The sequence below is a fragment of the Neofelis nebulosa genome, chromosome 3 (assembly GCF_028018385.1).
Source record: "Neofelis nebulosa isolate mNeoNeb1 chromosome 3, mNeoNeb1.pri, whole genome shotgun sequence".
Taxonomy (NCBI): Eukaryota; Metazoa; Chordata; class Mammalia; order Carnivora; family Felidae; genus Neofelis; species Neofelis nebulosa.
This window is the reverse complement of record NC_080784.1, coordinates 93,487,189-93,498,749: the sequence shown is the minus strand read 5'-3', so window position 1 is coordinate 93,498,749 and position 11,561 is coordinate 93,487,189.

Here is an 11,561-nt window from a genome sequence, read left to right as displayed (position 1 = left end):
TGTCAGAAAAGGCTCAGGCAGAGAGGACCTGAGAAAGCTCCTACTTCGTTCATGTGACCCAAAATAGGAAAAATATTCAAATGAAGTGAGTTTATCATCAAAACTGGGAAACTTTCGAGAATAAAAGGGTCCATGATTAATTATTAATCCAGCATAAACCAGCAAGCTTAGGGCAAACCAGGGCATATAATCACCTTAGAGAGAAACCTACAAGTTCCTAGAACACCAGGGCATCCAATAGAAAATGACAGATGGCATAAAACAAAGTATAGGTGGTGCCAGGGCTGTGGGTATCTCAGTAGATGCCAGAAGGAACGGATATTGTAATGAAAGGCATGGACGAAACATAGACATCTTCACGTATAATACCATTGGACAAGAATGACTACGTATACTCATAGATTTCTATATCGTAGTTATTGGCAAGAAACATAGGATATAGACAAGAAAATAGAGAGTGAGAAAATTATAAAAAGACTAAGAAAGAAAGAAAGAAAGGCTAAGAAAGTAAGCAGAAAGATTTGGGGAACCCTATAAAAAGGAAGAAGAGATATAGCTTTTGTGACACAAGAGAAGTCATTTTAAGCCCCCAGCTATTTTTTGCGATCTATGTCTTACTTGCCCAAACACACTTTTTACAGAACTTCCCAGGAGGTGCAGAATTACAAAGCAATGCAAAAACCTCAGTAGTTAAGGATTCTAAGGGAACAAAGGGAATGCAAAATTAACAGTCTTCACCAGGCCAGAAAATTCCCTAACCATAGCAAGACAATAAATCAGTGGTAAAACTCCCAGTGCTGTCTTCTAAAGTAAGCAAGGTCCTGCATTTTTTACCCCAGATGAAGGAGTTCAAGACCGAATCCAGTTTATACCAGCTCTTGGAGCCAGCCCACAGTCCCTTCCCCTTGTCTGACAGTTCCCTCTGCTTGACTATAATGTTAAAGTCTCCACCCAACATGTATAAGCATGTTTTCTAAGTATGCCAGCTCATCCTTGTGTCCATCTTTCCATGTGATGACAAAATTCCACCTTCTGAATGTTCTTGCAAACCCTAAATAAAAGAAACCCACTCATTCCTACTCAGGGAGCCACGGGTTTGGAATTTATTCCCTGTGATCACCTTATTTGCTACAAATGAAGTTTTCTGTGTGGCAACCTCACCTGAGGTAGTCTCTATCTGTAATGTTCCAAGGATCAAACTCATATTCGTTCAGTTGCAAAACTAGTCATTGTTTAATATTAAGTTTCTGCTTAACACCTAACAGTTGTATGAGGAATCTGAATTAAAGTTGTATTAAAAGTAAAACGTAGTTAACTGTGTTTTGGGCTTCAGAGTATATTACATTATATAGTTTATACCCATAAACTACACAGAATAGGAAGTATTGATTCCATTTTTCCGATGAAGAAACTGAGGCTAAAAGACATTTGCTGAGCAACCCAAAATCTCAGAGCATGTAAGTTATGCTCCTGGGCTGAGAACCTGTATCATCTGATTCTTTGTGCAATATTTACAGCAGTATTTCTTTTGTTATTGTTCTTTTTCTGCTTTTCTTTAGAGTTATCCATTCATCCACAGTCTCATAATTATATTTTCTTTTCCTTGAAATTAGAAGTAAGTTTCTTTTTTTTTTTTTTTATTTATTTTTTTTTTTTAAATTTTTTTTTCAACGTTTATTTTATTTTTTGGGACAGAGAGAGACAGAGCATGAACGGGGGAGGGACAGAGAGAGAGGGAGACACAGAATCGGAAACAGGCTCCAGGCTCTGAGCCATCAGCCCAGAGCCTGACGCGGGGCTCGAACTCACAGACCGTGAGATCGTGACCTGGCTGAAGTCGGACGCTTAACCGACTGCGCCACCCAGGCGCCCCTAGAAGTAAGTTTCGAGTATGAGGATAGGATTCCAGATTTGTATGATTGGGCCAGTGCACATCTTTTTTTTTGTCTTTTATTTTTCTTGATTGTAAATGTTGCTGGTAAAGAGTCCTGCTTCCTATGTTTTGATGTTTCTTTGTAACTCTTTTCACTGTCTATCAAAATCTAGTCATATTTTGTATATACTTATAATGCAGACTCTACTCCACCATTAAAGTGAAAACTTCTATGGAGGAGGAAATTCATCTTTTTTGTTCACTTTTATAATATTGTGTCTAAAACATTGCTGCGACCATAACACAGAGCATGGAGTAAGAATTTGTCTAACCTACTCACTAATGAAGAAGCAGTAAGCCTCATCAAGCATGACACTAGAACAAATAAAAAGTTGACTGATTAATTTTGATTTTAATTATCATGAGTACCATTAAATTAATTACGCTGTATGTGAGCACACTATCATAGATATCTCTAGAAGGGTCATTCTCAAATTCTAGCATGCTTAATGATCACTTGGTAAACTAGTCAAAAATACAGATACTCAAATCCATCATTAAAAATTCTGCTTCAGTGAATCTGGAGTGGACCCCCCAAATCACTTAATAGTCATTTAATAAGTACTATAAAGAATATGGTCAAGATGCCATTTCAATTTAGGCTCCACAGCTTTTGCTCACATTTCACAATGGAAAACAAATTGTGTATACTTACCAGCATTTTCTCCCTGTTATTAAGAATTGGTGTCTATAGGGGCGCCTGGGTGGCGCAGTCGGTTAAGCGTCCGACTTCAGCCAGGTCATGATCTCGCGGTCCGTGAGTTCGAGCCCCGCGTCAGGCTCTGGGCCGATGGCTCGGAGCCTGGAGCCTGTTTCCGATTCTGTGTCTCCCTCTCTCTCTGCCCCTCCCCCGTTCATGCTCTGTCTCTCTCTGTCCCAAAAATAAATAAAAAATGTTGAAAAAAAAAAATTTTTTTTTTTTTAAGAATTGGTGTCTATAAATTATATGCCTATAAAATATGCTCCAATTTTTCATACTATATTGAAAAAATATGGAACATACTATTTTGAGAAAAAAACATTGCATATTCATAGTTGACACTGCATATCGATTTGGACCTTCATTTTAAACATGTTCAGGGGCGCCTGGGTGGTTCAGGTGGTTGGGCATCCAACTTCAGCTCAGGTCATGATATCACGGCTTGTGGGTTCGAGCCCCGCGTCTGTGCTGACAGCTCAGCCTGGAGCCTGCTTCAGATTCTGTGTCTCCGTCTCTGTCTGCCCCTCCCATGCTCATGCTCATGCTCTGTCTCTCAATAATAAATAAAAGTTAAAAAAAAAAAAAGTTTAAACGTGTTCAGATGGTAAGCTCATATAGATACAGTAATCTGCACACACAACTCCTAGACCTACTAAACCAAAGAGACATATTTGCAGACAAACTCTGCTTATACTGTGGAAGAAAATGTACATTCATAGCAAGAAGTCATACCTCTTAGGTAACTCTTCCTGTGAGAAATAATTGTTACCAGGTGCCTGAAATCTATTTTCAGAGTAAAAAATAAATAAATAAGCAAAGGGTCAGTAATGCTCATTTTGCATATTGGAAAGGACATTACAAAAGTCTGAACACTTTGCCTATTCGCAATGGGAATAATCTTTTGAGTAGATATGTTGATGACTCTGTTGGATAGAATGTTTAGCAAAGAAAATGTGTGATTTTTTTTCTTGCCTATAGAAAAATTTACCTCAGGGTCATGGGGAATTTCATATGCCATTTCTGGTTTTCCTACATTAAGGATGGTAGAAATACATTAGAGTAAAAGTGTGCGATATGTAATCTGTTCTCAGGAGGTCATAGAGCGACGGACTCTAGCCATAGCACGCTTTTCATATTCTAATGCTCCATAACAATACATCCTTCTTGGACGTAATCTAACCGATATTAGATTGTGTTCTAGATTCATGTTCTTCCAAGAACATGAGAAATATGTGATTATAACATGAATACATCCATAAAAACTTAGGGCGTAGTGGATCCTAACATGAATGTTCTGTTGTCTGTCTTTATCATTTTAGATACGTTAGCAGCTTTTTCATAGTTGCCTTTTGATAACAGATTCATCTTGATAGTGCCTAAATCCCCAGCTCAGACCTACCCCCCCCCAAACTCATATACCCAACTCTCTACTAGATATTTCCATTTGAAAGTCTAATTGCGCAGCTCAAATTTAATTCATCATATCCCAGACTGAATTCCTGGTCTTCCTGTAACCAACCATGCTCCATCAACAGCCTTCCCCATCTCAGCCGATGACTTTTCCATCCCTTCCTGAACTCAGTCTCCTGACTACATTTCTATCTTTGAGGACTTTCTTTCTCTTATACTTATGTATAGTCTTCTAGAAAATCCTATTGGGTGCATCTTCAAAATATATACTATGCCCAACTGCTTTCCACTGCCTCACTGCTACCAAACTTATCCAAGCCTTCCCCATCTCTCGTCTTGTTTGCTGAGACAGCTTCTGAAAATGCCATCTATCTTCTACCATTGTTCCACTGCATTCTATTCTAAACACAAAGGGAGCCATTAAAAGCATAACTCAGAATACATCACTCCTCTGCTTAAAGTCTATAATGGCTCCTTATTTCACTTACAGTAAAAAAAGTCCTGAAATAGACCTAAAAGATCCTACATGATCTGGCCCTCGTCAGGTCTCCAACATTTTGTCAGAAAACTCCCCAACCCCAGACTTTATTTCCTTCCAGCCACAAGTTGTTTGCCCTCCCTTGAAATTGCCAGGCCCAATCTAATCTTAGGGTCTTTTCCCCTCTTCCTTTTTTGTCTCTGCTTTCTTTGTCTTCCCATGTCTATGTGGTGAACCCTTTAATTACCTTCTAGTTTTTGTTCAAAGCTCATCTGTTTAATTAGGCTTACCCTATTCAGCCCATTTAATATCACTCTCTGTTTTCCCCCTCATCACTTTACCCACTGTAGACACTGTTGAGTTCCATTCCTGCCTCTATTTTTTTCATTTTAGATAGCATTTATGGTCATCAAACAAAATATGTAATCTCCTTAATCAGTTATTAATTTTATGGAAGCACATTGTTATAAAAAAAAAGTATGCAAATATACACATATAACAAAAAGAATTATCATAAATCAAAAACTGTGTAGTTACCACTGAGTTAAAAGAAACAAAAGCATTACCAGCAGCCCAGAAGCACTCTTTTGCCCCTTCCAATTGTTCTTCTCTCCTTTCTCTCTTTCTCTGCAATTGTTATACCTTGATTTCTCATACTTGAATTAAATTTTTCAGAGTTTCAACTTTATATACAGTAGTGTGTGTGTGTGTGTGTGTGTGTGTGTGTGCATACATGCATGCACACATCACCAGGCCCGAGCCTTCTTTCACTCCTTGGCATTTTGTGAAATTCATCCATGTTGTCTCATTCAGCTATCATGATTTTATTTTTGTTGCTGAATAAATTTCATTATATGCCATGACAATTTATTCGTTCATTTTATTAGTGAAAGAATATTTGAGTCATAGTCTTTTTTGTTTATAGTCTATTATACCCCCAAATTTTTAAGTTTGATGAAAATGCAATGTTTACCTGTTATATTAAGTGATTAACACCAAAAATACAGTATAGTGCCTTGAATTTGGCAAGTAACTTAATAAATATTTGTTGAACCGAAATAACTTGAATTAAAAATTGGAGTAGATTCCATTTGCCTGTTGTTGGAAACAATGAAAATCCTTATATTTGGAGGATTTTTTTTGACAGCTTTTATTCATTATCACTAATACTTACAAAGCAATTACAGGCAACTGCAGATAAAGTAGTAATTTGGAGCTTGTGAGGAATATGTTATCAGTGTGTATAAGCAATTTGGAGAAATGGAGCTCAAATAGTATTTTTTTTTTTAACGTTTATTTATTTTTGAGAGACAGAGACAGAGTGTGAGCTGGGGAGGGACAGAGAGAGAGGGAGCCACAGAATTCGAAGGAGGATTCAGGCTCTGAGCTGTCAGCACAGCCCCCTGACATGGGGCTCCAACACATGAATCGTGAGATCGTGACCTGACCCGAAGTCAGATGATTAACCTACTGAGCCACCAGGTGCCCCAGAGCTCAAATAGTTTTAATGACCTAATAATACATTACACAAAATTGAAAAATAAGATTGGTCAGGATTATCAAAAAAAAGCCTGACATGAATCTTATATAAATAAGATCAAAACATCATGTTCATAATACTCAAAGAATATTTTAAGATTTATAGATATCTAGGAATCATCTTACTACAACACTCTAGGCAAGATAGGAAAATTCTTTCTGCCTAGTCATGGAAAGTAGTATCACAGACATGAAACATTTTAATGTATAAACTTAATGTCTCTTGGATTGTTTTGTTATAAGTATCTGATAACATCCAAGAAAGGTGAATTATCAAGTTATTAATGGTTTGTATGACACGCATTTAATTAACTAAATTAATAATGGATAGTGGCATTACAGGGCCTTCCAGTTCACTTACTATGTAATAATATACCAGTTAACACTTAAGAAAAGTGGCCAGTCATTATCAATGTACCATTGTGCATTGTGCTAACATTAATCGGATCAAATTAATGTAGTGTTACTTTTATCTTAAGCAGGCATTAATGAACGCTTCATCATTTCGAAATGTTGCCATGACATATTATCAAAATATCAAATGCTTAGCTTAATGTTTAGTATAAAAAGGTCCATTTGATACTCATGTTAATGACAATTTTTTTTTCTTTTATTACAAGTATAATTAAAGACAGGTATTTTAAAGGCTTTTTAAGATTATTTAAATATATAACAGGACCACCTTCAAAGTTGTACTTGTGAGGAATGACAATACATTTAAAGCTATGGGAATTCTTTTTCATACTCCACTTTTAGCCAGTAGATCAGTTCATTTCTATTAAGAGACAGAAATATGACTTCATATTAATGATGGAATCAAAACAGATGGAGCTATCTAATGGTTCAGGCAGGAAATTGGAGTAGGAATTATAGCTTCTTACCCTTATATCTACCACTGATTCACTAAATAACCTTGGGCAAATTACTTAAGCTGCCAGGTCAAATTTTCTAAGTGCACGTCTTCTTTTTTTATGCCCAGAGCTCATATTAACAGAAAAGGAAGCTCTGGAGATATAGAAAAAGGAAATGATATAATATAGAGTAGAGGAAAAAGCCTTTGGCATGAAAGAGATTAAGTGGCTTACCCAAAGTTTCACAGTTAGTATGTGGACTACGGGAGATTCAAATTCAAGTATGTGACTCATTGGCTCTCAAGCACCAACCTTTTAATATCAGTTGTAAAATAAAATAGCTACCCCGATTTTGATTACGATAGTACAAGCACAGGATTTGCCTGGCAAATTACAGATGTCTAATAAATGTAATTCTTTTCAGTCTTTTCTCCAATATGGAATGCTTTTGATATTTACTCTAAAAACAGCATATAGATTTATGTGCCCATTTAATCTAGACCCTAATCTCGTAATTCTAGTATTTATTATTCCTCATCTAGGCATTGACTTAAAAGTTGCTCTCAGTGTCTCCACTGTTTTCCAAATTTATTTCAACCTTCATATTTATTAAAGCCTATAGGAGATATTTAAGACCACTGGAAAGGTGAGAGAACACACACAAAAAATGGAGGGCTATGCAGAGCTCTTTAAACATGAACATTTAACAGCCATGTAGTAGAAGAGCCTGGAATGAAAATGAAATATCCTTGTTTCTGCCTCCTATCTTCTTTCTGACCAAATTCTTTAAGTTAACACAATACACTGATTTTACTTCTTATTTATTGTCTGAATCTATCTGCAAATTTCCATCCAAACTGACACTTCTCTAATTCAGACTTGAATTATTCCTTACAAAATATTTACTAGTCTCCTTGTTTCCTCCTCAAATTTATTCTCCATATCATCTTTACGGTATGTTTCTGTGATCTTTTTACCATCAGTATTAATCTAGTATATTCATCTCAAGTAAGTCTGTACTTCTAATTTGCTGACCACACATATCATCCATACAATATGCTCATACCATCTCTTCTCCTGGAATGGCCACAATTTTCTGTTTCTAGTATTCACCCTCTAGGACTTGATGTGAATTTCACCTCCATTAAGCTGTTATGCTTTGCTCATACCCATTATTGGTGTTCCCCTTCTGTGTTCCCACAGTGCACTGTATATATCACTACAATTATATTTATTCCAATATTTTCTAATAATCAGTTTTCATCTTTTTTTTACCCAATTTTGCTCTCTACAGATGGTGCTATATATAACTCGTTCAAATTTCAAAGAAAAAAAAATCCCACTAGATGGAGTTAAGCAGACAAAGAAAACTTTATTCAAGACTATTGCAACAGAGAGAGAGAGTGAACTCAACTCTAGCATAAGGAAAAGTGGGAGGTGTTTTAAGCACTGGACGATATTAGGAAAGCTGTTGTCATGTGATTACGCTTTTTTTTTTTTCCCTAATTGGCATTGGTGCTTATAACAGTTAGGCTCTTACTCTCTCACAGAGACTAGGAGAAAGGGGTGCTGTCTTCCTCGATGTTTACATTTCAAATGGATGGCTGCAGGATCCTTGAACATACTGTTTCTGGGTCATAAAACTGGCAAGAGGCTAGGAGAAGATTTACATCTCAAAAGAACAAAGAAAGAATTTACAATTGCAAGTTTTCTAAAGTAAATACTCTAAGAAAAGGCAGGTTAAAGGCCTATAGTCAGGAAAAAATCTGTCTAAAGTTCAGTCACGCTGAGGAGAATGTTAAGGCTAATGAGATCAATATTTATAATCTCAGTTCTGAAACATGTTAAACACTCTAGAAATTTTACTTTGCTATGATGTTCTACGCAGTCTAATAGGGCATTCTAGCACAAGCATTCTTTAGAAGTCTTATTATTTTTGCTTGCTCATACATACACCGAGCATTAAATGCTGGGCATAATATAAGTTTCTTCTTTGCTTTAGTTTCTTTGTTTGGGTCCTGATGAGTTTCGCCTTCTTTATTTTTCCTTCACTTCCTCTTTGCTTCCTTCTTTGTAGGCCTTGGCTCCTAACTGCTGTCACTTCTAGCTTATGCCAGAGAGGTCCAGTAATATCTTATATCTGAGTGTTAAACTTGTTCTTGCATCTATCCTGGGAAGTCAGGAGCAATTCTTACTTTATACTAAACAGAGAAAAAAAAAAAAGACACTCTCATGCTAATTTTGATTACCACTCATGACCTTATATTATGTTATATTATATTATATTAATCACACACACAGGTATAAGCACATACATATATAGATACACATACTCATGCACACACTTACCTTATGTGTTAAAGGGGTAAAGTTGGAATCTGTGAGTTTAAAATAGATTAATAGAAACTTGTTAAGTGAAATGCAAAGGGAAAAGAATGAAGAAAAAGCCAGAATGCAACATCTACAAAGTGTGAGAAAATTTCAAAGGTAATCACATGTGTAATTGGAATACTATAGTAAAAAAGAAAGAAAAAAAGAATGGAAAAGAAGAAGTATTGAAGTAATTGAGCCAAGAACTTTCCAAAATTAGTGAAAGACACCAAACCACACATCTGGGAAACTTAGGGAATGCCCAGCAGAACATTACCAACAAAAATACACCTAAGCATATCATATTCAAATTGCAGAAAAACAGACAATTCCTGAAAGAAGAAGGAAGATAAGTTAAGTATGGGTTGAACTTTACCTATAGGGGAACAAGGATAATTACAATGAACTTGAAACTGTGAATTAGAAACTGTGTAGACAAGTAGAGAATGGAATACATTTTAAGTATTTGAATTTTTAAAATGCAACATGACATCCTATAGCCAACAAAATTACCCTCTGAAAGGGAGAAATAAAGACTTTCTCAAAGAAAAACTGAGGTAAGTTATTGTCACCAGTCTTGCCCTACGAGGAATGTTGAAAAAAGCTCTTCAGTGAGAAAGAAAATGATGTCAGTCAGAAACTTGGATCTACATAAAGAATGAAGAGCATTCGTTCCAAGAAGAGGGAAAAAAAGAGTTTTGAGAATCTTTTCCCCTCAAAATATCTTATATGAATTATTGTACATGATGCTTCCCAGTCGTGAAGGCAATCGTAGTTTTACTTCTTACTACAGGGAAATAGTAGCTTTACTTCTTACTACAGGGAAAGCTAAAACTGCAGCACGCACCTGTTTCTTCAAAGGCCATTGTACCTGTTCACAATGAGCATTTGTGTTCTTTGCAGGAATTGCCCTAACCTAGTGCTATAAGCATGGATCCTGCCGCTGGGATGTTTATGATTTAAGACGGAGATGGAAAGATATGAGATGTGAATAAGGTCAATGAAATCTACTCCCTAACGAAATCTATACACAAGGCAGAATTTCTAATATGCAAATACAGAAGATAGCAGTGTATGAAAGAGTTGTTAGAAAACAAAGTCCAAAAAATAATGCTTGTAATCGGGGAGAGAGCTTTAAAGGAATTGAGATTCTCTATATCAATTTCACAACTGAAGTCATAAAACAAGAGTGCTGGGTAAGTGACAGATGAACAACAGGCAAGAGCTATGGTTATCACAAACTGGTTTATAAATCTGCTGTGATTCTTCCTTCTTCCTCAGTTCACACACATAGAAAATTCTGGTAGCACAACATATTCCTGATTTAGATTAGTCCTCTTATATTTATGAAAAGATTGGCAGAGAAGGATAACTAATATTGAACTCTAATTTTGTGTCTTACATCACAGAGGTATTCTCTAGCTGCCAACTTCAGCTCAGGTCATGATCTCACGGTTGGTGAATTCAAGCCCCGCATCCGCTTCCACATCCGTCTTTCTGCTGTCAGCAGGGAGTATGCTTTAGATTCTGTTGCCCTCTCTTTCTGCCCCTCCCCTACTCACACTCTTCCTCTCTCTCTCTCTGGAAAATGAATACACATTAAAAAAAATTAAACATGATTACTTCCAGTTGAGTATAGACAAATGCTCAGCTGTTGAATATTTTTCTGAATCTCTTACAGCCTGAAGTATGTCGTTAAAAATTAGCAGAAAGAAAAAATAAAGGTAAAAATACGTTTTAAATTCATTATCGATTATTACTATTTATTAAAATAGGCAAAGCCTTCATAAGCCTAACGATAGGGAAAAAAATGAAGGAAAACAGATAACATTAGAAACGAGAAAGTAGAAGTAAGCCAAAATAAAAGAAAATCCAAGAATAATAAGAGAAAATACCATACAGATCTAACCAAAACTAATGGAAAATCTAAAAATACAAAAAAAAATTATCTAAGCATGAATTACCAAAATTTCCTTTAAGAGAAATAGAAAAGCATGATATTTCAATATTCCGAGAAACATGATAAGGTGATTAAAGTTAAAAAACATCACAAACATGTTTACAGTTGAATCTGATCTGCACTTTTCAGAACATATTTCAGTTCTCTAAATTATTGAAGATATTTGAGAAGATGGAAGTTTTCCCAATTCAATATATGAAGCCAGAATAACATGTGATTCTATCAGTTGAGGATAAAAAGGCATTAAATAAAATTCAAATGTCAATTCTAATAAGAGCTCTTAAAAAATAAGAACAGATGCTAAACTATTTAAATGTAAT